The following is a 26,551-nucleotide window of genomic DNA, read 5'->3' as shown; positions in this document are numbered from 1 at the left end:
GCTACTACGCAAACATAGGTTGCAATTATAGAGAAATTGCAAGAGGTCATCACAATGGCCCGAGGCCAATGCTCTAACTACTAAGTCAATTTTCTCTTGCAATCGCAATGCCACCGTTCACAAAGAGATCTCCCCATTCACTTGTGACGATGCACAATCCAAGTGCTAGACGCAAGCTCGCCCTTGAAAGGCCACATTCCAAGACATCCCGATGACACATTGGAATGACAACCGCTGTCAAACCATTCCCAATGTTCTGCCGATCAAGTTGGCATAGAAGTGATCTTAGGGAGCTCCCACGTATCGATCGGGAAGTGCTTTCATACCCTCTCTCACAAAAACCAATGTTAGCTGAACAATTTAAGAATCCAAGGCTTGTATCCATCGATATCGTCGGCACTGGGTCTATATTCAAAGGCCACGGAGAGGTTCCGATAAGAGAAGCTCCCCTACTCGCTTGCACAAACATCCCCAAATTCTAGACGCAAGCTCCCGCCCTTAGTATCGCTCTCCAGATCACCACAATGACATGTTGGAACGACAACCACTGTCGAACAACTCCCAAATTTGTGCCAATGGAGTGAGAAAGAAGAGCTAGATCGGCTCGACAAAAATGGCTAAGCCAGATCGGGTCGGCCAGCATGGCTCGGCCACCATTTTTCACCGAGAGCTTTCAATATTAAAGCTCCCATGTAGCTACGATAAGTACACCATGATTAATTGCTAGAGCACCGAGCACCCATATCAAATTGCCATTACACCAAGCAACATCGGAGTGCTAGACAAGGGCTCACATTTAGATCAAGTTTTAAAATCACCAAAAAGACACGCCACGGATCGGCAACCACTGCCTCACCTTTTCAAAAATTGAGTCATCGAAAAACATGATCTAAAGGAGAGCCAAGGAAAAGCACTGAGATTGCTTCATGCCCCTTTCATTCATTCAAAATCAGCATACACCGTTTGAAAACCCAACAATCCGATCCACCTAGACACCAATGTTGAATCAATGAAAGGGGCATGGGAGAGGCTCGCGGCAACAACCTCTCCTATATAAGCTATTAGTGCGAGGCTCGCTCTGCATTAGAAATCTGTGATAGCATGGACAACTCCCTTAAAAATCCAATTCAATGAAAAATGTGACCAAACTGCCATTCATGACACCGTTTTTGGAGCTCAGCCAGATCGGGTTGGCCACCATGGCTTGCCCAGAACGGCTCGGCCAGCATGGCTCGCCCAGATCAGGTTGGCCAGAATGGCTCGGCCAGATCGGGTCAGCCAGCATGGTGACTTGGTGACTTGGTGAGAGTACTTGGAACTGTCAAGAACAAAGGCCAATCTTACATGCAAACTCTACTACTGCACAAACATAGGTTGCAATTATAGAGAAATTGCAAGGCCGTCACAATGGCCCGAGGCCAATGCTCTGACTACTAAGTCAATTTTCTCTTCCAATCGCCATGTCACCGTTCATAGAGAGATCTCCCCATTCACTTGTGATGACGCACAATCCAAGTGCTATACGTGAGCTTGCCCTTGAAAGGTCACGTTCCAAGACATCCCAATGACACATTGGAACGACAACCGCTGTCAAACCGTTCCCAATGTTGTGCCTATCGAGTTGGCACAGAGGCGATCTTAGGGAGCTCCCGCATAGCAATCGGGAAGCACTTTTGTACCCTTCTCTCACAAAAACCAATGTTAGCTGAACAAATTTAGAATCCAAGGCTCGTATCCATCAATATCGTCAGCACTGGGTCTATATTCAAAGGCCATGGAGAGGTTTTGATAAGAGAAGCTCCCCTGCTCTCTTGCACAAACATCCCCAAATGCTAGACACAAGCTCCCACCCTTAGCATCGCTCTCCAAATCACGGCAATGACACATTGGAATGACAACCGCTGTCAAACAACTCCTGAATTTGTGCCGATAGAGAGAGAAAGAAGAGCCAGATCAGGTCGACGAAAACGACTAAGCCAGATCGGGTCGGCCAGCATGGCTCACCCAGATTGGGTCGGCCAGCATGGCTCACCCACCATTTTTTTCCAAGAGCTTTCGATATTAAAGCTCCCACGTAGCCGCGATATGTACACCATGACAAATTGCTAGAGCACCGAGCACCCATAGCAAATTGCCATTATACCAAGCAACGCTGGAGTTCTAGACAAGGGCTCATGTTTAGATCAAGTTTTAAAATCACCAAAAAGACACGCCATGGATCGGCAACCGCTGCCTCACCTTTTCCAAAATTGAGTCATCGAAAAACATGATCTAAAGGAGAGCCGAGGAAAAGCACTAAGATCGCTTCATGCCCCTTTCATTGATTCAACATTAGCATACACCATTTGAAAACCCAACAATCCGATCTGCCTAGACACCAATGTTGAATCAATGAAAGGGGCATGGGAGAGGCTCGCGGCAACAACCTCTCCTATATAAGCTATTAGTGCGAAGCTCACTCTGCATTAGAAATCTACGATAGCATGGAAAACTCCCTTAAAAATCCAATTCAATGAAAAATGTGACCAAACAACCATCCACGACACCATTTTTGGAGCTCAGCCAGATCGGGTCGGCCAGCATGGCTCGCCCAGATCGGCTCGGCTAGCATGGCTCAGCCAGAATGGCTCACCCAGATTGGCTCGGCCAGCATGGCTCAGCCAGAATAGCTTGCCCAGATCAGCTCGGCCAGAATGGCTCGGCCAGCATGGCTCGGCCAGAACGGCTCACCCAGATCGGCTGGGCCAGCATGGCTCGGCCAGAACGGCTCGCCCAAATCGGGTCGCCCAGCATGGCTTGCCTAGATCGGGTCGGCCAGCAAGGCTCAACCAGCATGGCTTGCCCAGATCGGGTCGGCCAGAATGGCTTGCCCAGATCAGCTCGGCCAGCATGGCTCGGCCAAAATGGCTCGCCTAGATCGGGTAGGCCAGCATGGCTCACCCAGATCAGCTCGGCCAGGCTGGCTCGCCCACCATTTTTCAAGCACACTACCTCCCCTATATAAGCTATTAGTGTAAGGCTTACTCTACATCAGAAATGTACATTCAGTGCACAAGTACCTTAAAACCCAATTCAATGAAAAATGTGACCGAATAGCCATCCATGACCCAATTTTTCATGAGGTTGTCAACGGAGACAAAGATTGGCATTGGTTAGGCGATTTGATTGCATCAGTAGGGGGGGTAAATTGATCAATTTTTGGAGATCGACTAGAATGGCTCGACGACCATTTTATATCGGAAGCTACCCAATTTGAAAATTATGACTCAAGTAGAATGGCTTGGGTACCAATTTTATGAACTTAAAGAGTCGACTTGGTGGGCCGACCTGGCAGGGTGACCTGATGAAAAAACTTAAAGAATCGACTTGGTGAGAGTACTTGGTGGGCCGACCTGGCAAGGTGACTTGATGAACTAAAATAAAGAGTCGACTTAGTGAGAGTACTCAGTGGGCTGACTTGGTCACGTGACTTGATGAACGAACTTAAAGAGTCGACTTTGTGGGCCGACTTGGCTGGGTGACTTGATGAACGAACTTAAAGAGTCGACTTGGTGGGTCAAACTAGCGGGATGACTTGGTGAGAGTACTTGGTGGGCTGACCTGGCAGGGTGACTCGATGGACGAACTTAGAGAGTCGAATTTGCGAGAGTGCTTGGTGGGTCGAACTGGCGGGGTGACTTGATGAACGAACTTAAAGAGTCAACTTTGTGAGAGAACTTGGTGGGCCGAGCTGGCAGGGTAAATTGATGAATGAACCTAAAGAGTCAACTTTGTGAGATTACTTGGCGGGCCGACCTGGCGGGGTGATTTGATGATCGAACTTAAAGGGTCGACTTGGTGAGAGTACTTGGTGGGCCGACCTGGTGGAGCGACTTGATGAATGAACTTAGAGAGTCGACTTTGTGAGAGTACTTGCTGGGGTGACTTGATGAAAAATCCTAAAGAGTCGACCTGGTGAGAGTACTTGGTGGGCCAACCTGGCAGGGTGACTTGATGAGCAAACTTAAAGAGTCGACTTGGTGAGAGTACTTGGTGGGGTGACCTGGCGGGGTGACTTGATGAACGAACTTAAAGAGTCGACCTTGTGGGCCGACTTGGCAGAGTGACTTCATGAACGAACTTAAAGAGTCCACTTGGTGGGCCGACCGGGCGGGGTGACTTGATGAACGAAGTTAAAGAGTCGACTTGGTGAGAGTAATTTGTGAGCTGACCTGGCGGGGTGACTTGATGAATGAACTTAAAGAGTAGACTTGGTGGGGTGACTTGATGAACGCACTTGAAGGGTCAACTTGGTGGGGTGACTCTATGAACGGACCTAAAGAGTTGACTTGGTGAGAGTACTTGGTAGGGCGACTTGATCAATAGACTTAAAGAGTCGACTTGGTGAGAGTACTTGGTGGGGTGACTTGATAAGCGCACGTGAAGAATCGACTTGGTTAGAGTACTTGGTTGGGTGACTTGATAAACGAAAGCAAAGAGTCAACTTGCTGAGAGTACTCGGTGGCTCAACTTGATGAGCAAACTTAAAGAGTCCACTTGGTGAGAGTACTTGGCGGGGTGAACTGATGAACGGACTTAAAGAATCGACTTGGTGGGAGTACTTGGTTGGCCAAACTGGTGGGGTGACTTGATGAACGGACATAAAGAGTCGACTTGGTGAGAGTACTTGTACTTGTTCTAGTGACTTGATGAACGGACTTAAAGAGTAGACTTGGTTGGGTCACTTGATGAAAGGACTTAAAGAGTTGACTTGGTGAGAGTACTTGGTGGGGTGACTTGATGAAAGAACTTAAAGGGTCGACTTGGTGGGGTGACTTGGTGAACGGACCTAAAGAGTTGACTCGATGAGAGCACTTGGTGGGGTGACTTGATGAAAAGACTCAAAGAGTTGACTTGGTGAGAGTACTTGGTGGCTTGACTTGATGAAAAAAATCAAAGAGTCCACTTGGTGAGAGTACTTGGTGGGGTGAACTGATGAATGGAATTAAAGAGTCGACTTGGTGGGAGTACCTGGTGGGGTGACTTGATGAAGGGACATAAAGAGTTGACTTGGTGAGAGTACTTGTTCTGGTGACTTGATGAAGGAACTTAAATAGTTGACTTGGTGACTCGACTTGATGAAAGGACTTAAAGAGTTGACTTGGTGAGAGTACTTGGTGGGGTGACTTGATGAACAAACTTAAAGGGTTGACTTGGCGGGGTGACTTGATGAAAAAACCTAAAGAGTTGACTTGGTGAGAGTACTTGGCGGGGTGAACTAATGAATGAACTTAGAGAGTCAACTTTGTGAGAGTACTTGGTGGGTTGAACTGGCGGGGTGACTTGATGAACGAACTTAAAGAGTCGACCTTGTGAGAGAACTTGGTGGGCCGAGCTGGCGGGGTGAATTGATGAACGAACTTAAAGAGTCGACTTTGTGAGAGTACTCGGTGGGCTGACTTGGTCACGTGACTTGATGAACAAACTTAAAGAGTCAACTTGGTGGGCTGACTTGGCCGGGTGACTTGATGAACAAACTTAAAGAGTCAACTTGGTGGGTCGAACTAGCGGGGTGACTTGGTGAGAGTAATTGGTGGGCTGAGCTGGCAGGGTGACTTGATGAATGAACTTAGAGAGTCGAATTTGTGAGAGTACTTGGTGGGTCAAACTGGCAGGGTGACTTGATGAACAAACTTAAAGAGTTGACCTGGTGAGAGAACTTGGTGGGCTGAGCTGGCAGGGTGAATTGATGAATGAACCTGAAGAGTCGACTTTGTGATAGTACTTGGTGGGCCTACCTGGCGGGTTGACTTGATGACCGAACTTAAAGGGTCGACTTGGTAAGAGTACTTGGCAGGCCGACCTGGCGGAGCGACTTGATGAACGAACTTAAAGAGTCAACTTGGTGAGAGTACTTGGTGGGGTGACCTGATGAACAAACCTAAAGAGTTGACCTAGTGAGAGTACTCAGTGGGCTGACCTGGCGGGGTGACTTTTTGAGAAAACTTAAAGAGTCGACTTGGTGAGAGTAGTAGGTGGGCTGACCTGGCAGGGTGACTTGAGGAACGAACTTAAAGAGTCAACTTGGTGGGCCGACTTGGCAGAGTGACTTCATGAACGAACTTAAAGAGTCAACTTGGTGGGCCGACCTGGTGGGGTGACTTGATGAACGAACTTAAAGAGTCAATTTGGTGAGAGTAATTTGTGGGCTGACCTGGCGGGGTGACTTGATGAACTGACTTGAAGAGTTCACTTGGTGGAGCGACATGATGAATGCACTTAAAGGGTCGACTTGGTGGGGTGACTCTATCAATGGACCTAAAGAGTTGACTTGGTGAGAGTACTTGGTGGGGTGACTTGATGAAAGGACTTAAACAGTCGACTTGGTGAGAGTACTTGGTGGGGCGACTTGATGAACACACTTGAAGAATCGACTTGGTTAGAGTACTTGATGGGGTGACTTGATGAACGGACTCAAAGAGTCAACTTGGTGAGAGTACTTGGTGGCTTGACTTGATGAGCAGACTTAAAGAGTCAACTTGGTGATAGTACTTGGCAGGGTGAACTAATGAACGGACTTAAACAGTCGACTTGGTGGGAGTACTTGGTGCGTCAACCTAGTGGGGTGACTGTATGGATGGACTTAAAGAGTCGACTTGGTTAGAGTACTTGTTCTGGTGACTTGGTGAACAAACTTGAAGAGTTGACTTGGTGGGGTGACTTGATGAAAGGACTTAAAGAGTCAACTTGGTGAGAGTACTTGGTGGGCCGACCTGGTGGGGTGAAATGATGAACGAACTTATAGAGTCGACTTGGTGAGAGTAGTTGTTTTGGTGACTTGATGAAAGGACTTAAAGAGTCGACTTGGTGGGGTGACTTGATGAATGAACTTAACGGGTCGACTTTGCGGGGTGACTTGATGAACAGACCTAAAGAGTTGACTTGGCGAGAGTACTCGGTGGGGTGACCTAATGAAAAGGCTTAGAGAGTCGACTTGGTGAGAGTACTTGGTGGGCCGACCTGGTTGGGTGACTTTGTGAACTGACATAAAGAGTCGACTTGGTGGGAGTACTTGGTGGGGTGACTTGATGAATGGACTTCAAGGGTTGACTTGGCGAGGTGACTTGATGAACGGTCCTAAAGAGTTGACTTGGTGAGAGTACTTGGTGTTGTGACTTGATGAACAGAGTTAAAGAGTCGAATTGGTGAGAGTACTTGGTGGGATGACTTGATGAACATAGTTAAAGAGTCAACTTGGTGAGAGTACTTGGTCGGGTGACTTGATGAATGCATTTTAAGAATCAACTTGGTTAGAGTACTTGGTGGGGTGACTTGATGAACAAACTTAAAGATTCGACTTGGTGGGCCGACCTGGCAGGGTGACTTGATGAACGAACTTAGAGAGTCAGCTTGGTGAGAGTACTTGGTGACTTGGTGGGCCAACCTAGCCGGGTGACTTGATGAACAAACTTAAAGAGTCGACTTGGTGAGAGTACTCGGTGGGCTGACCTAGTCACGTGACTTGATGAACGAACTTAAAGAGTCGACTTGGTGGGCCGACTTGGCCGGGTGACTTGATGAACGAACTTAAAGAGTTAACTTGGTGGGTCAAACTAGTGATGTGACTTGGTGAGAGTACTTGGTGGGCTGAGCTGGCAGGGTGACTTGATGAACGAACTTAGAGAGTCGACTTTGTGAGAGTACTTGGTGGGTCAAACTGGCGGGGTGACTTGATGAACAAACTTAAAGAGTCGACCTGGTGAGAGAACTTGGTGGGCCAAGCTGGCGGGGTGAATTGAGTAATGAACCAAAAGAGTCAACTTTGTGAGAGTACTTGGTGGGCCGACCTAGCGGGGTGACTTGATGATCGAACTTAAAGGGTCGACTTGGTGAGAGTACTTGGCGGGCCGACCTGGCGAAGCGACATGATGAATGAACTTAAAGAGTCAACTTGGTGAGAGTACTTGGTGGGGTGACCTGATGAACAAACCTAAAGAGTTGACTTGGTGAGAGTACTCGGTGGGTCGACCTGGCGGGGTGAGTTGGTGAGCAAACTTAAAGAGTCAACTTGGTGAGAGTAGTTGGTGGGCTGACATGGCGGGGTGACTTGACGAACGAGCTTAAAGAGTCGACTTGGTGGGCTATCTTGGCAGAGTGACTTCATGAACGAAGTTAAAGAGTCCACTCGGTGGGCCGACCTGGCGGGGTGACTTGATGAACGAACTTAAAGAGTCAACTTGGTGAGAGTAATTTGTGGGCTGACCTGGCGGGGTGACTTGATGAACGGACTTGAAGAGTCAACTTGGTGGGGCGACTTGATGAACACACTTGAAGGGTCGACTTGGTGGGGTGACTCTATGAATGGACCTAAAGAGTTGACTTGGTGAGAGTACTTGGTGGGGCGACTTGATGAACAGACTCAAAGAGTCAACTTGGTGAGAGTACTTGGTGTCTCGACTTGATGAGCAGACTTAAAGAGTCAACTTGGTGAGAGTACTTGGCGGGGTGAACTGATGAACGGACTTAAAGAGTCAACTTGGTGGGATTACTTGGTGCACTGACCTGGTGGGGTGACTTTATGGATGGACTTAAAGAGTCGACTTGGTTAGAGTACTTGTTCTGGTGACTTGATGAACGGACTTGAAGAGTTGACTTGGTGGGGTGACTTGATGAAAGGACTTAAAGAGTCGACTTGGTGAGAGTACTTGGTGGGGCGACTTGATTAACCAACTTAAAGGGTTGACATGGTGGGGTGACTTGATGAACGGACCTAAACAATTGACTTGGTGAGAGTACTTGGTGGGGTGAACTGATGAACGAACTTAAAGAGTCGACTTGGTGGGAGTACTTGGTGGGCCGACCTGGTGGGGTGACTTGATGAACGGACTTATAGAGTCGACTTGGTGAGAGTAGTTATTCTGGTGACTTGATGAAAGGACTTAAAGAGTCGACTTTGTGGGGTGACCTGATGAACGAACTTAAAGGGTCAACTTTGCGGGGTGACTTGATGAACGAACCTAAAGAGTTAACTTGGCGAGAGTACTCGGTGGGGTGACCTAAAGAAAAGACTTAGAGAGTTGACTTGGTGAGAGTACTTGGTGGGCAGACCTGGTTGGGTGACTTCGTGAACTGACTTAAAGAGTCGACTTGGTGGGAGTACTTGGTGGGGTGACTTGATGAACGGACTTCAAGGGTCGACTTGGCGAGGTGACTTGATGAATGGTCCTAAAGAGTTGGCTTGGTGAGAGTACTTGCTGTGGTGACTTGATGAACAAATTTAAAGAGTCAAATTGGTGAGAGTACTTGGTGGGGTGACTTGATGAACATAGTTAAAGAGTCGACTTGGTGAGAGTACTTGGTCGGGTGACTTGATGAATGCACTTGAAGAATCGACTTGGTTAGAGTACTTGGTGGGGTGACTTGATGAACGACATTAAAGATTTGACTTGGTGGGCTGACCTGGTGGGGTGACTTGATCAACGAACTTAGAGAGTTGACTTGTCGAGAGTACTTGGTGACTTGGTGGGCCGACCTAGCCTGGTGACTTGATGAACAAACTTAAAGAGTCGACTTGGTGAGAGTACTCAGTGGGTTGACCTGGTCACGTGACTTGATGAACGAAATTAAAGAGTCGACTTGGTGGGCCAATTTGGCCAGGTGACTTGATGAACAAACTTAAAGAGTCAACTTGGTGGGTCAAACTAGCGGGGTGACTTGGTGAGAGTACTTGGTGGGCTGAGCTGGAAGGGCGACTTGATGAACGAACTTAGAGAGTCGACTTTGTGAGAGTACTTGGTGGGTCAAACTGGTAGGGTGACTTGATGAACGAATTTAAAGAGTTGAACTGGTGAGAGAACTTGGTGGGCCGAGCTGGAGGGGTGAATTGATGAATGAACCTAAAGAGTCAACTTTGTGAGAGTACTTGGTGGGCTGACTTGGTGAGAGTACTTGGTGGGGTGACCTGATGAACAAACCTAAAGAGTCGACCTGGTCAGAGTACTCGGTGGGCCGACTTGGTCGGTTGACTTGGTGAGAAAACTTAAAGAGTCGACTTGGTGAGAGTAGTTGGTGGGCTAACCTGGCAGGGTGACTTGAGGAACGAACTTAAAGAGTCGACTTGGTGGGCTGACTTGGCAGAGTGACTTCATGAACAAACTTAAAGAGTCCACTTGGTGGGCTGACCTGGTGGGGTGACTTGATGAATGAACTTAAAGAGTCAACTTGGTGAGAGTAATTTGTGGGCTGACCTAGCGGGGTGACTTGATGAATGGTCTTGAAGAGTCGATTTGGTGGGGCGACTTGATGAACGCACTTGAAGGGTGAACTTGGTGGGGTGACTCTATGAACGGACCTAAAGAGTTGACTTGGTGAGAGTACTTGGTGGGGTGACTTGATGAAAGGACTTAAAGAGTCAACTTGGTGAGAGTACTTGGTGGGGTGAACTGATGAACGAACTTATAGAGGCAACTTGGTGGGAGTACTTGGTGCGCCAACCTGGTGGGGTGACTTTATGGACGGACTTAAAGAGTCAACTTGGTTAGAGTACTTGTTCTGGTGACTTGATGAACGGACTTGAAGAGTCGACTTGGTGGGGTGACTTGATGAAATGACTTAAAGAGTTGACTTGGTGAGAGTACTTGGTGGGGCGACTTGATGAACGGACTTAAAGGGTCAACTTGGCAGGGTGTTTTGATGAATGGACCTAAAGAGTTGACTTGGTGAGAGTACTTGGCGGGTTGAACTGATGAACAGACTTAAAGAGTCGACTTGGTGGGAGTACTTGGTGGGCCGACCTGGTGGAGTGACTTGATGAACGGACTTATAGAGTCAACTTGGTGAGAGTAGTTGTTCTGGTGACTTGATGAAAGGACTTAAAGAGTCAACTTGGTGGGGTGACTTGATGAATGAACTTAAAGGGTCGACTTTGCAGGGTGACTTGATGAACGAACCTAAAGAGTTGACTTGGCGAGAGTACTCGATGGGGTGACCTGATGAAAAGACTTAGAGAGTCGACTTGGTGAGAGTACTTGGTGGGCCGACCTGGTTGGGTGACTTCGTGAACTGACTTAAAGAGTTGACTTGGTGGGAGTACTTGGTGGGGTGACTTGATGAACGGACTTCAAGGGTCGACTTGGCGAGGTGACTTGATGAACGGTCCTAAAGAGTTGGCTTGGTGAGAGTACTTGGTTTGGTGACTTGATGAACAAACTTAAAGAGTCAAATTGGTGAGAGTAATTGGTGGGGTGACTTGATGAACATAGTTAAAGAGTTGACTTGGTGAGAGTACTTGGTTGGGTGACTTGATGAACGCACTTGAAGAATCGACTTGGTTAGAGTACTTGGTGGGGTGACTTGATGAACGAACTTAAAGATTTGACTTGGTGGGCCGACCTGGCAGGGTGACTTGATGAATGAACTTAGAGAGTCGACTTGGTGAGAGTACTTGGTGACTTGGTTGGCCGACCTGGCCAGGTGACTTGATGAACAAACTTAAAGAGTCGACTTGGTGAGAGTACTCGGTGGGCTGACATGGTCACATGACTTGATGAATGAACTTAAAGAGTCAACTTGGTGGGCTGACTTGGCCGAGTGACTTGATGAACGAACTTAAAGAGTCGACTTGGTGGGTAAAACTAGCGGGGTGACTTGGTGAGAGTACTTGGTGGGCTAAGCTTGCAGGGTGACTTGATGAACGAACTTAGAGAGTCAACTTTTTGAGAGTACTTGGTGGATCGAACTGGTGGGGTGACTTGATGAATGAACTTAAATAGTCGAAATGGTGAGAGAACTTGGTGGGCCGAGCTGGCGGGGTGAATTGATGAATAAACCTAAAGAGCTAACTTTGTGAGAGTACTGCGTGGGCCGACCTGGTGGGGTGACTTGATGACCGAACTTAAAGGGTTGACTTGGTGAGAGTATTTGGCGAGCCGACCTAGCGGAGCGACTTGATGAACGAAAATAAATAGTTGACTTGGTGAGAGTACTTGGTGGGGTGACCTGATGAACAAACCTAAAGAGTCGACCTGGTGAGAGTACTCGGTGGGACGACCTATCGGGGTGACTTGGTGAGGAAACTTAAAGAGTCGACTATGTGAGAGTAGTTGGTGGGTTAACCTGGCGGGGTGACTTGAGGAACGAACTTAAAGAGTCAAATTGGTGGGCTGACTTGGCAGAGTGACTTCATGAACAAACTTAAGGAGTCCACTTGGTGGGCCGACCTGGTGGGGTGACTTGATGAACGAACTTAAAGAGTCGACTTGGTGAGAGTAATTTGTGGGCTGACCTAGCAGGGTGACTTGATGAATGAACTTGAAGAGTCGACTTGGTGGGGCGACTTGATGAACGCACTTAAAGGGTCGACTTGGCGGGGTGACTTTATGAAGGGACCTAAAGAGTTGACTTGGTGAGAGTACTTGGTGGGGTGACTTGATGAAAGCACTTAAAGAGTCGACTTGGTGAGAGTACTTGGTGGGGTGACTTGATGAACGCACTTGAAGAATCAACTTGGTTAGAGTACTTGGTGGGGCGACTTGATGAACGGACTCAAAGAGTCAACTTGGTGAGAGTACTTGGTGGCTCGACTTGATGAGCAGACTTAAAGAGTCAACTTGGCGGGGTGACTTGATGAACGGACCTAAAGAGTTGACTTGGTGAGAGTACTTGGCGGGGTGAACTGATGAACGGACTTAAAGAGTCGACTTGGTTGGAGTACTTGGTTGGCTGACCTGGTGGGGTGACTTGATGAACGGACATATAGAGTCAACTTGGTGAGAGTAGTTGTTCTGGTGACTTGATGAAAGGACTTAAAGAGTCAACTTGGTGGGGTGATGTGATGAACGAACTTAAAGGGTCGACTTTGCAGGGTGACTTGATGAACGGACCTAAAGAGTTGACTTGGCGAGAGTACTCGGTGGGGTGACCTAATGAAAAGACTTAGAGAGTCGACTGGGTGAGAGTACCTGGTGGGCTGACCTGGTTGGTTGACTTCATGAACTGACTTAAAGAGTCGATTTGGTGAGAGTACTCAGTGGGCTGACCTGGTCACGTGACTTGATGAATGAACTTAAAGAGTCGACTTGGTTGGCTAACTTGGCTGGGTGACTTGATGAATGAACTTAAAGAGTCAACTTGGTGAGTCAAACTAGCGGGGTGACTTAGTGAGAGTACTTGGTGGGCTGAGTTGGCAAGGTGACTTGATGAACGAACATAGAGAGTCAACTTTATGAGAGTACATGGTGGGTCGAACTGGCAGGGTGACTTGATGAACGAACTTAAAGAGTCGACCTGGTTAGAGAACTTGGTGGGCCGAGCTGGCAGGGTGAATTGATGAATGAACCTAAAGTGTTGACTTTGTGAGAGTACTTGGACGGCTGACCTAGCGGGGTGACTTGATGACTAAACTTAAAGGGTCGTCTTGGTGAGAGTACTTGGCGGGCGGACCTGGCGGAGCGACTTGATGAACAAACTTAAATAGTCAACTTGGTGAGAGTACTTCATGGGGTGACCTAATGAACAAACCTAAAGAGTCGACCTGGTGAGAGTACTCAGTGGGCCGACCTGGCGGGGTGACTTGGTGAGCAAACTTAAAGAGTTGACTTGGTGAGAGTAGTTGGTGGGCTAACCTGGTAGGGTGACTTGAGGAACAAACTTAAAGAGTCAACTTGGTGGACCGACTTGGCAGAGTGACTTCATGAACGAACTTAAAGAGTCCACTTGGTGGGCCGACCTGGCAGGGTGACTTGATGAACGAACTTAAAGAGTCAACTTGGTCAGAGTAATTTGTGGGCTGACCTGGCGGGGTGACTTGATGAACGGACTTGAAGAGTCAACTTGGTGGGGCGACTTGATGAACGCACTTGAAGGGTCGACTTGGTGGGGTGACTCTATGAGCGGACCTAAAGAGTTGACTTGGTGAGAGTACTTGGTGGGGTGACTTGATGAAAGGACTTAAAGAGTCGACTTGGTGAGAGTACTTAGTGGGGCGACTTGATGAACACACTTGAAGAATTGACTTGGTTAGAGTACTTGGTGGGGCGACTTGATGAATGGACTCAAAGAGTCAACTTGGTGAGAGTACTCGGTGGGCTGGCCTGGTCACGTGACTTGATCAACAAACTTAAAGAGTCGACTTGGTTGGCCAACTTGGTCGGGTGACTTGATGAACGAACTTAAAGAGTCGACTTGGTGGATCAAACTAGCGGGGTGACTTGGTGAGAGTACTTGGTGGGCTGAGCTGGCAGGGTAACTTGATGAGCGAACTTAGAGAGTCGACTTTGTGAGAGTACTTGGTGGGTCAAACTGGCAGGGTGACTTGATGAACGAACTTAAAGAGTCGACCTGGTGAGAGAACTTGGTGGGCCAAGCTGGCGGGGTGAATTGATGAACGAACCTAAAGAGTCAACTTTGTGAGAGTACTTGGTAGGCCGACCTAGCGGGGTGACTTGATGACCAAACTTAAAGGGTCGACTTGGTGAGAGTACTTGGCGGGCCGACCTAGCAGAGCAACTTGATGAACGAACTTAAAGAGTCGACTTGGGGAGAGTACTTGGTGGGGTGACCTGATGAACAAACCTAAAGAGTTGACTTGGTGAGCAAACTTAAAGAGTCGACTTGGTGAGAGTAGTTGGTGGGCTGACCTGGCGGGGTGACTTGACGAACGAGCTTAAAGAGTCAACTTGGTGGGCCGACTTGGAAGAGTGACTTCATGAACAAACTTATAGAGTCCACTTGGTGGGCCGACCTGGCGGGGTGACTTGATGAACGAACTTAAAGAGTCAACTTGGTGAGAGTAATTTGTGGGATGACCTGGTGGGGTGACTTGATGAACGGACTTGAAGAGTCGACTTGATGGGGCGACTTGATGAACACACTTGAAGGGTCGACTTGGTGGGGTGACTCTAAGAACAAACCTAAAGAGTTGACTTGGTGAGAGTACTTGGTGGGGCGACTTGATGAACGGACTCAAAGAGTCAACTTGGTGAGAGTACTTGGTGGCTCGACTTGATGAGCAGACTTAAAGAGTCAACTTGGTGAGAGTTCTTGGTGGGGTGAACTGATGAATGGACTTAAAGAGTCAACTTGGTGAGATTACTTGGTGTGCCAACTTGGTGGGGTGACTTTATGGATGGACTTAAAGAGTCGACTTGGTTAGAGTACTTGTTCTGGTGACTTGATGAACGGACTTGAAGAGTCGACTTGGTGGGGTGACTTGATGAAAGGACTTAAAGAGTCGACTTGGTGAGAGTACTTGGTGGGGCGACTTGATGAACTGACTTAAAGGGTCGACATGGCGGGGTGACTTGATGAACGGACCTAAACAGTTGACTTGGTGAGAGTACTTGGTGGGGTGAACTGATGAACGAACTTAAAGAGTCGACTTGGTGGGAGTACTTGGTGGGCTGACCTGGTGGGGTGACTTGATGAACAGACTTATAGAGTCGACTTGGTGAGAGTAGTTGTTCTGGTGACTTGATGAAAGGACTTAAAGAGTCAACTTTGTGGGGTGACCTGATGAATGAACTTAAAGGGTCAACTTTGCGGGGTGACTTGATGAACGGACCTAAAGAGCTTACTTTGTGAGAGTACTCAGTGGGGTGACCTGATGAAAAGACTTAGAGAGTTGACTTGGTGAGAGTACTTGGTGGGCCGACCTGGTTGGGTGAATTCGTGAACTGACTTAAAGAGTCGACTTGGTGGGAGTACTTGGTGGGGTGACTTGATGAACGGACTTCAAGGGTCGACTTGGCGAGGTGACTTGATGAATGGTCCTAAAGAGTTGGCTTGGTTAGAGTACTTGGTGTGGTGACTTGATGAACAGACTTAAAGAGTCAAATTGGTGAGAGTACTTGTTGGGGTGACTTGATGAACATAGTTAAAGAGTCAACTTGGTGAGAGTACTTGGTCGGGTGACTTGATGAATGCACTTGAAGAATCGACTTGGTTAGAGTACTTGGTGGGGTGACTTGATGAACGAACTTAAAGATTCGACTTGGTGGGCCGACCTAGAGGGGTGACTTGATGAACAAACTTAGAGAGTTGACTTGGTGAGAGTACTTGGTGACTTGGTGGGTCGACCTCGCCGCGTGACTTGATGAACAAACTTAAAGAGTCGACTTGGTGAGAGTACTCGGTGGTCTGACCTATTCACGTGACTTGATGAACGAAATTAAAGAGTCAACTTGGTGGGCCAATTTGGCCGGGTGACTTGATGAACGAACTTAAAGAGTTGACTTGGTGGGTCGAACTAGCGGGGTGACTTGGTGAGAGTACTTGGTGGGCTGAGCTGGCAGGGCGACTCGATGAACCAACTTAGAGAGTCGACTTTGTGAGAGTACTTGGTGGGTTGAACTGGCGGGGTGACTTGATGAACATACTTAAAGAGTTGACCTGGTGAGAGAACTTGGTGGGCTGAGCTGGCGGGTTGAATTGATGAACGAACCTAAAGAGTCGACTTTGTGAGAGTACTTGGTGGGCTGACCTGACGGGGTGACTTGATGACCGAACTTAAAGGGTCAACTTGGTGAGAGTACTTGGCGGGCCAACCTGGCTGAGTGACTTGATGAACGAACTTAAAGAGTCAACTTGGTGAGAGTACTTGGTGGGGTGACCTAATGAAAAAACCTAAAGAGTCGACCTGGTGAGAGTACTCGGTGGGCCGACCTGTCGGGGTGACTTGGTGAGCAAACTTAAAGAGTCGACTTGGTGAGAGTAGTTGGTGGGCTGACCTGGCGGGGTGACTTGAGGAATGAACTTAAAGAGTCAACTTGGTGGACTGACTTAGCAGAGTGACTTCATGAACAAACATAAAGAGTCCACTTGGTGGGTCGAGCTGGTGGGGTGACTTGATGAATGAACTTAAAGAGTCAACTTGGTGAGAGTAATTTGTGGGCTGACCTAGCGGGGTGACTTGATGAACGAACTTGAAGAGTCAACTTGGTGGGGCGACTTGATGAATGCAATTGAAGGGTCGACTTGGCAGGGTGACTCTATGAAGGGACCTAAAGAGTTGACTTGGTGAGAGTACTTGGTGGGGTGACTTGATGAAAAGAATTAAAGAATCGACTTGGTGAGAGTACCTGGTGGGGCGACTTGATGAACGCACTTGAAGAATCAACTTGGTTAGAGTACTTGGTGGGGCGACTTGATTAACGGACTCAAAGAGTCAACTTGGTGAGAGTACTTGGTGGCTCGACTTGATGAGAAATCTTAAAGAGTCAACTTGGTGAGAGTACTTGGTGGGGTGAACTGATGAACGGACTTAAAGAGTCGACTTGGTGGGAGTACTTGGTGCGTCGACCTGGTGGGGTGACTTTATGGATGGACTTAAAGAGTCGACTTGGTTAGAGTACTTGTTCTGATGACTTGATGAATAGACTTGAAGAGTCGACTTTGTTTGTAGACTTGATGAAAGGACTTAAAGAGTCAACTTGGTAAGAGTACTTGGTGGGGCAACTATATGAACAGACTTAAAGGGTCGACTTGGCAGGGTGACTTGATGAACAGACCTAAAGAGTTGACTTGGTGAGAGTACTTGGCAGGGTGAACTGATGAACGAACTTAAAGAGTCGACTTGGTGGGAGTACTTGGTGGGCTGACCTGGTGGGGTGACTTGATGAACGGACTTATAGAGTCAACTTGGTGAGAGTAGTTGTTCTAGTGACTTGATGAAAGGACTTAAAGAGTCGACTTGGTGGGGTGACGTGATGAACGAACTTAAAGGGTCAACTTTGCAGGGTGACTTGATGAACGGACCTAAAGAGTTGACTTGGTGAGAGTACTCGGTGGGGTGACCTAATTAAAAGACCTAGAGAGTCGACTTGGTGAGAGTACTTGGTGGGCCGACCTGGTTGGGTGACTTCATGAACTGACTTAAAGAGTCAACTTGATGAGCATACTCAGTGGGCTGACCTGGTCACGTGACTTGATGAACGAACTTAAAGAGTCAACTTGGTTGGCTGACTTGGTCGAGTGACTTGATGAACGAACTTAAATAGTCAACATGCTGGGTTAAACTAGTGGGGTGACTTGGTGAGAGTACTTGGTGGGCTGAACTGGCAGGGTGGCTTGATGAACGAACTTAAAGAGTCGACTTTGTGAGAGTACTTGGTGGGTCGAACTGGCAGGGTGACTTGATCAACGAACTTAAAGAGTTGACCTGGTGAGAGAACTTGGTGGGCCAAGCTGGTAGGGTGAATTGATGAATGAACCTAAAGTGTCAACTTTGTGAGAGTACTTGGTGGGCCCACCTAGCGGGGTGACCTGATGACCAAACTTAAAGGGTCGACTTGGTGAGAGTACTTGGCAGGCCAACCTGGTGGAGCAACTTGATGAAGGAACTTAAAGAGTTGACTTGGTGAGAGTACTTCATGGGGTGACCTAATGAACAAACCTAAAGAGTCAACCTGGTGAGAGTACTCAGTGGGCTGACCTAGCGGGGTGACTTGGTAAGCAAACTTAAAGAGTCAACTTGGTGAGAGTAGTTGGTGGGTTGACCTGGTAGGATGACTTGAGGAACGAACTTAAAGAGTCGACTTGGTGGGCCGACTTGGCAGAGTGACTTCATGAAAAAACTTAAAGAGTCCACTTGGTGGGCCGACCTGGCGGGGTGACTTGATGAACGAAGTTAAAGAGTTGACTTGGTGAGAGTAATTTGTGGGCTGACCTAGCGGGGTTACTTGATGAACGAACTTGAAGAGTCAACTTTGTGGGGCAACTTGATGAATGCACTTGAAGGGTCGACTTGGTGGGGTGACTCTATGAGCGGACCTAAAGAGTTGACTTGGTGAGAGTACTTGGTGGGGTGACTTGATGAAAGGACTTAAAGAGTCGACTTGGTGAGAGTACTTGGTTGGCCAAGCTGGCAGGGTGAATTGATGAACGAACCTAAAGAGTCGACTTTGTGAGAGTACTTGGTGGGCCGACCTGGAGGGGTGACTTGATGACCAAACTTAAAGGGTCAACTTGGTGAGAGTACTTGGCGGGCTGACCTGGCAGAGCCACTTGATGAACGAACTTAAAGAGTTGACTTGGTGAGAGTACTTGGTGGGGTGACCTGATGAACAAACCTAAAGAGTCGACCTGGTGAGATTACTTAGTGGGCCGACCTGGCAGGGTGACTTGGTGAGCAAACTTAAAGAGTCGAATTGGTGAGAGTAGTTGGTGGGCTGACCTGGTGGGGTGACTTGAGGAACGAACTTAAAGAGTCGACTTGGTGGGCTGACTTGGCAGAGTGACTTCATGAACAAACTTAAAGAGTCCACTTGGTGGGCCAACCTGGCGAGGTGACTTGATGAACGAACTTAAAGAGTTGACTTGGTGAGAGTAATTTGTGGGCTAACCTGGCAGGGTGACTTGATGAATGAACTTAAAGAGCCGACTTTGTGGGGTGACTTGATGAATGCACTTGAAGGGTCAACTTGGTGGGGTGACTCTATGAACGAACCTAAAGAGTTGACTTGGTGAGAGTACTTGGTGGGGTGACTTGATGAAAGGACTTAAAGAGTCAACTTGATGAGAGTAGTTGGTGGGGCGACTTGATGAACGCACTTGAAGAATTTACTTGGTTAGAGTACTTGGTGGGCTAACTTGATGAACGAACTCAAAGAGTCGACTTGGTGAGAGTACTTGGTGGCTCAACTTGATGAGTAGACTTAAAGAGTCAACTTGGTGAGAGTCAGCCTAACGGGGCGAGGTGGTGTGTGGGCCTGACGGGGTGACTTGGTGGGGTGACTTGGCGAGTGGAATTAGAGAGCCAATGTGGTGAGGTGACTCAGCGAGTTGGTTCATTGAGATGACATGGTGAGCTGACTTGGTGACTCGACCTGGCGAGTGAACTTAAAGTGTCAACTTGGCAACATGCTCGAGTCGACTTGGTGAGGCGACCTGGCGAGCGGGCTCAAAGAGTCAACATGGTGAGGTGACTCATTGAGCCAACATGGTGAGGCAACTCATGGTGAGGAGCTATCCTTGAGGCGACTTGGTGGGCCTACTTGATTAGTCAACTTGGTGAGCCGACCTGATGAGCTGACACGGTGAGCGGGTTTAAAGAGGTGATGACTTGGTGGGGTAACTCGACAAGCCAGCTTATCGAGGTGAGATGGTGAGTTGACTTGGTGAGCTGACTTGGTGAGCACACTTAAGGAGTCAACTTCATGAGGTGACTCGGCGAGTTACCTCGCTGATGTGACTTGGGCGGGCTGACCTGGCGAGCAAACTTAAAGAGGTGACTTGGGCAGGTTGACCTAGTGAGAAAACTTAAAGAGTTGACTTGGAAACGTACTTGAACAACCAGCTTGGTGAGCTGACATGGTGAGTGGGCTTAAAGAGGCAACTCGGTGGGGTAACTTGGTGAGCACACTTGCTGGGGCAAGGTGGTAAAATGACTAGGTGATTCGACTTGGTGAGCTAACTTGGTGAGTGAACTTAAGGGGTCAACTTGGTGAGGCAACCTGAATAGTCGACTCGGTGAGCTGACTTGGGGAGCCGACATGGTGAGCAGTTTTAAAGAAGAGGCAACCTGGTGGGGGAACTTGGTGAGGCGAGATGGTAAGTCATCTTGGTGAGCCGGCTTGACGAGCTGTGAGCGGACTTAAACAGTCAATTCTTGATTTGGCAAAGACCACATGGTCAGATGACTTGGTGAGCTGACCTGGTTAGCAAAATTAGCAAGCAAACTTATAGAATTGACTTGCTATCCCAAGCCAGGATTATACGCCTGGGTCGACCCAACTTGGGTCACCTGACTCTGTCGCCCCAGCCTTGGGTGACCTGAGTGGGTCGACGAGGGGAAAAAAAATCAAAAAAAGATCATGAGAGGCCTTGTACAGCGAAAAGCGCTAAATTTTGGGCATTACAAAACTAAAAAAAAAACAAGTTACCCGCTTTTGGATCACGCACAAGTTTCAGTTCACGTATTGCCGAGCTGACTCGAGGCGTTACGCCTAGCTAGCCAAATTCGAGGTAGGGTAGCCGAAACGATCCGATTTGAGAATTTTCTTTATAAAAAGAGATCATGATAGGCCCCATAAGGAAAAAAAGAATGAAATTTTGGGAGTTCAAAAAAAAATGTTACCCAGTTTTGGATCGCGCACAGGGCTCGGGTCACGTAGCATCGAGGTTCCCTGGGTGACATGATTCGAGCAAAAAGTCGACTGTGGCATGATTCACGCAAAAACATTGGAGGCCATTAAGCCTCGAGCCGGGTTGGGTTGAAAACTTTGGGCGTTAACCAAAAAGAAAAAGTTAACCACTTTTGGATCACGTGCATGGCTCGGGGCACTTAGAATCAAGTCGAGCACGGTGACATGAGTCGTGCAAAAAATTTGGAGACGACTTGAGTCAGGGCATCCGACTCTATCCGAGTTCAAAACTTTGGGACTTGACAAAAAAAAGAAAAAAGAAAAAGTTACCTGATTTTGGATCAGGTAAGTGACTCGGGCCACTCAAAGTCAAGGCGAGTGTGGTTACATGAGTCGAGCGAAAAAAAAAATGGAGGCAGTTAAGGCTCGAGGCAATTCGAGTCAGGGTAGCTGAGTCGATTCGAAAACTTTGGCCATTAGCCAAAAAAAGAGTTAATCAATTTTGGATCACGTACATGACTTGGGGCACATAGAATCAAGTCAAGCACGGTGACATGAGTGGTTCAAAAAAATTGCAGGCGATTAAGGCTCGAGGCAATTTGAGTCGGGGTTACTGACATGATTCGGGTTGAAATCTTTGGGTGTTAACCAAAGAAGGAAGAAGTTAACCGATTTTGGATCACGTACATGACTTGGGGCACCAAGTTGAGCATGGTGACATCAGTCCTGCAAAAAAACTAGAGGTGGTTAAGGCTCAAGGCGATACAAGTCGGGGTTGCCGACACAATTTGGGTTGAAAACTTTGGGCATGAACCCAAAAAAAGAGTTGACCGCCTTTGGATCACACACATGACTCGGCGCACTTAGAATCATGTCGAGCATGTTGACATGAGTCATGCAAAAAAATTGGAGGCAGTTAAGGGTCGACGCAATTCAAGTCAGGGTTCGGGTAGTTGGGGCGATTTGTGTCAGGGTTGCCGACACGGTTCGAGTTGAAAACTTTGGGCATTAACCCAAAAAAAAAAGTTGACCTCTTTTGGACCACGTACATGACTCGGGGCACTTAGAATCAAGTCGAGCATGGTGACATGCATTGTGCAAAAAATTTAGAGGTGATTCGAGTAAGGGTAGCCACCTCAATTTGAGGTCAAAACTTTGGGCGTTAACCAAAAAAATAAGTTGACCGATTTTGGATCACGTACATGAGTCGTCTGCCCTCGCAAAAATTACAAAACTCGGGGACCCACCTGAAATTTGCAGTCGGAAGATTTTTCTGCCCTCACAAAAATTTACAAACCCCACCCGCTCAGAATTTGGACTTGGAAGATTTTTCCGCCCTCGTGGAATTTACAAACCCCACCTGCTCGAAATTTGGCACTTGGAAATTATGAATCCTTGCCCGCCCGGAATTTGGACTTGGAAGATTTTTTTGCCCTCATAGAAATTGCAAACCCGACCCACATGGAAATTGCACTTAGAAGACTTTTTCGCACTCATGGAAATCTCAAAACCCCACCTGCGGGGAATTCAGCGCTTGGGAGATTTTTTCGCCCTTCCAACAATCGCAAACCCCACTAGCTCAAAATTTGGGACTCGGGAGATTTTTTTCCCCCTCGTGGAAATTTTACAAAACCCCACTCACCCAAAATTTGGCACTCCGAAGATTTTTCTGCCCTGGCAGAAATTTCTACAAAACCCCTCCCTCCCGTCTAGAATTTAGCACTCGGGAGATTTTTTCCACCCTGGTGGAAATTGCAAACCCCACCCACCAGGAATTTGGCACCTAGGAGATTTTTACGCACTCACGAAAATTGCAAACCCCACCCGCCGGAAATTTGGCACTTGGGAGATTTTTTCGCCCTCACAGAAATTTTCACAAAACCCCACCTGCTCAGAATGTGGCACTTGGGAGATTTTTCCGCCCCGACAGAAATTGCAAAACCCCACCTGCTGGGAATTCGGCACTTGGGAGATTTCTTCGCCCTCGCGAAAATTTTCACAAAACCCCACCCGCTCGAAATTTGGCACCTGGGAGAGTTTTCCCGCCCTTGCAGAAAATTGCAAACCCCACCCGCCCGAAAATTGGCACTTTGAAGATTTTCCTGCACTCGCACAAATTGAAAACCCCACCCGCCAGGAACTTGGCACCTGAGAGATTGTTACGAGCTAGCAAGAAAAACCTTGCAAACCCCACCCCCCCAGAAATTTGGCACTTGGGAGATTTTCTCACCCTTGCGCAAATTACAAACCCCACTCACCTCAGATTCGAAAAAGGTTTTACGAATCAAGGCGACAGAGGGCTGAATCTCAGTGGATCATGGTAGCAAGGCCACTCTGCCACTTACAATACCCCGTCGCTTATTTAAGTCATCTGCAAAAGATTCTTCTCGCTGACCACTTGAAATTAATATCCAAGGTTGCTCCAACGGGCTAGTGCGCCGATCGGAGATGGCCAATGACACGGGCCCTTGGGAGTGCAAGAGCACCCCTACTGTAGGGTGATTCTGCTTCACAATGATAGGAAGAGCCGACATCGAAGGATCAAAAAGCAATGTCACTATGAACGCTTGGCTACCACAAGCCAGTTATCCCTGTGGTAACTTTTCTGACACCTCTAGCTTCAAATTCTGAAAGTCTAAAGGATCGATAGGCCACGCTTTCACGGTTTGTATTCGTACTGAAAATCAAAATCAAATGAGCTTTTACCCTTTTGTTCCACACGAGATTTCTATTCTCGTTGAGCTCATCTTAGGACACCTGCATTATCTTTTAACAGATGTGCCACCCCAGCCAAACTCCCCACCTAAAAATGTCTTTCGCCTGGATCGGCGCGCCTAGATGCACCTTAAGGCCAAAAATAGGGGCATTGCCCCATCTCCGCCTCATAGAATAATTAAAATAACGTTAAAACTAGTGGTATTTCACTTGCGCCCGAAAGCTCCCACTTATTCTACACCTCTCAAGTCATTTCACAAAGTCGAACTAGAGTCAAGCTCAACAGGGTCTTCTTTCCCCGCTGATTCCGCCAAGCCCGTTCCCTTGGCTATGGTTTCGCTAGATAGTAGATAGGGACAGTGGAAATCTCATTAATCCATTCATGCGTGTCACTAATTAGATGACGAGTCATTTGGCTACCTTAAGAGAGTCATAGTTACTCTCGTTGTTTACCCGCGCTTGGTTGAATTTCTTCACTTTGACATTCAGAGCACTGGGTATAAATCACATTGTGTCAGCATCCGCAGGGACCATCACAATGCTTTGTTTTAACTAAACAGTCAGATTTCCCTTGTTTGTACCAGTTCTGAGTCTACTGTTCACCGCCTAGGGAAAGCCCTCCGAAGGGGGCATCTTGCATTCGTCACCCGACCGGCACGCGACGGCCCGCCCTCGCCACGGGACTAGCTCAGGCAGGCCGCCAACAGCCCATGAGTTCAGGGTGCAGACCCCTAGGCCCACCCCTCAGAGCCAATCCTTTTCCCGAAGTTACAGATCCATTTTGTCGACTTCCCTTACCTACATTGTTCTATTAACCAGAGGCTGTTCACCTTGGAGACCTGATGCGGTTATGAGTACGACCGGGCATGAATGGTACTCGGTCCTCTAGATTTTCAAGGGCTACCAAAGGTGCACTGAACACCGTGGGATGTACGGTGTTGTTCCAGCCGCTGGACCCTATCTCTGGTTGAACTAATTTTAGGGTGGGCAGGCTGTTAAAAAGAAAAGATAACTCTTCCCGGGGCCCCTACCGACGTCTCCAGATTTCCTAACGTTTCCGTCTGCCACCACGTCCCAGTTCGAGAATATTAACTCGATTCCCTTTCGATGATCGCGCAAAGTGCGCCCTTGAAATAGGGTTTCCCCCATCTCTTAGGATCAACTAACCCATGTCCAAGTGTTGTTCACATGGAACCTTTCCCCACTTCAGTCTTCAAAGTTCTCATTTGAATATTTGCTACTACCACCAAGATCTGCACCGTGGGCCGGTCCACCCAGGCTCACGCCCAAGGTTTCGCAATAACCCCCGCATCCTCCTACTCATCAGAGCCTACCATTTTCGAGGCTAGTTGATTTGGCGGGTGAGTTGTTACACACTCCTTAGCGGATTTTGACTTCCATGACCACCGTCCTATTGTCTTAATCAACCAACACCCCTTGTGGGATCTGGGTTAGCGAACAATTTATCACCATAACTCGACTTTCGGTTCATCCCGCATCGCGAGTTTTGCTTACCAAAAATGGCCCACTTGGAGCTCGTGATTTTGTGGCACGGCTCAACAGAGAAACCACGCTGACTTACCTATTTAAAGTTTGAGAATAGGTCGAGGGCGTTACGCCCCCGATGCCTCTAATCATTTGCTTTACCTGATAAAACTCGCACGTGAGCTCCAACTATCATGAGGGAAACTTTGGAGGAAACCAGCTACTAGACGGTTCGATTAGTCTTTTGCCATTATACCCAAGTTAGATGAACAATTTGCATGTCAGTATCACTGTGGGCCTCCACCAGAGTTTCCTCTGGCTTCGCCTTGTTCAGGCATAGTTCACCATCTTTCGGGTCCCAATAGGTGTGCTCGCACTTGAACCCTTCAAAGAAGATCAGGGTCAGTCGACGATGCACCCCCTGAGAGGGGATCTTTCTAGTCAGCTTCCTTGCACCTCGCAGGTTTTCCCAACCCGCCAACTCACACACATGTTAGACTCCTTGGTTCATGTTTCAAGACGGGTCAGATGGAAAGGCCGCTGGCCAGCGCCATGAGCGCACAGGTGCCCGAGAGCCTGCTGTAAAGGCATGTGCTTTGCTCCTCAATCGCCACGATGGAAGTATTTGTGCGACCAGAAGGTCGTGCTTGTGCCACCGCGATAGCCTGCGCTAGCACGTCCCCCAAATTGAGTGGCAGACCGGCTCACACCATTTTGCATCTGACCAGGGCACATCGCTGGCCTCCATCCACTTCCCTCTTGGCAATTTAAAGCACTCTTTAACTCTCTTTTGAAAGTCCATTTCATCTTTTCCTCACGGTACTTGTTCGCTATCAGTCTCTCGCCCATATTTAGCCTTGGACAAAATTTACCACCTGATTAGGGCTGCATTCCCAAACAACCCGACTCACCGACAGCGCCTCGTGGTGCGACAGGGTTTGAGCTCGACAGGGCTCTCACCCTCTCTGGCACCCCCTTCCAGGGGACTTGGCCCTGGTCCGTCGCTAAGGATGCTTCTACAGACTACAATTTGACAGGCGCGGCCGTTGATTTTCATGCTGGGCTCTTCCTAGTTCGCTCGCCGTTACTAGGGGAATCCTGGTAAGTTTCTTTTCCTCTTCTTATTGATATGCTTAAACTCAGTGGGTACTCACGCCTAACTTGGGGATGCGGTAGAGATGCAGCAATGCTCGCACTACGAGCCACCGCTCGTCATGATGGATCGACAGACCTCATGCTCATTTCAGCCGACTGCGCACCACTTGCAGACGCGGACGGCCATCTCTGCTCCTCGC

At 48.1% G+C, this 26,551-nt stretch overlaps 1 pseudogene; it reads right to left on the bottom strand.

The window, feature by feature from the left end:
* Positions 1 to 23,335: 23,335 nt before the first annotated feature.
* Positions 23,336 to 26,426, bottom strand: LOC149548705 (25S ribosomal RNA; annotated as a pseudogene).
* Positions 26,427 to 26,551: the final 125 nt, after the last annotated feature.

Source organism: Cupressus sempervirens, chromosome 7 (genome assembly GCF_028749045.1).
Source record: "Cupressus sempervirens isolate cs-2001-9-10 chromosome 7, ASM2874904v1, whole genome shotgun sequence".
Lineage (NCBI taxonomy): Eukaryota > Viridiplantae > Streptophyta > Pinopsida > Cupressales > Cupressaceae > Cupressus > Cupressus sempervirens.
This window is presented reverse-complemented; position numbering and strand designations above follow the sequence as displayed.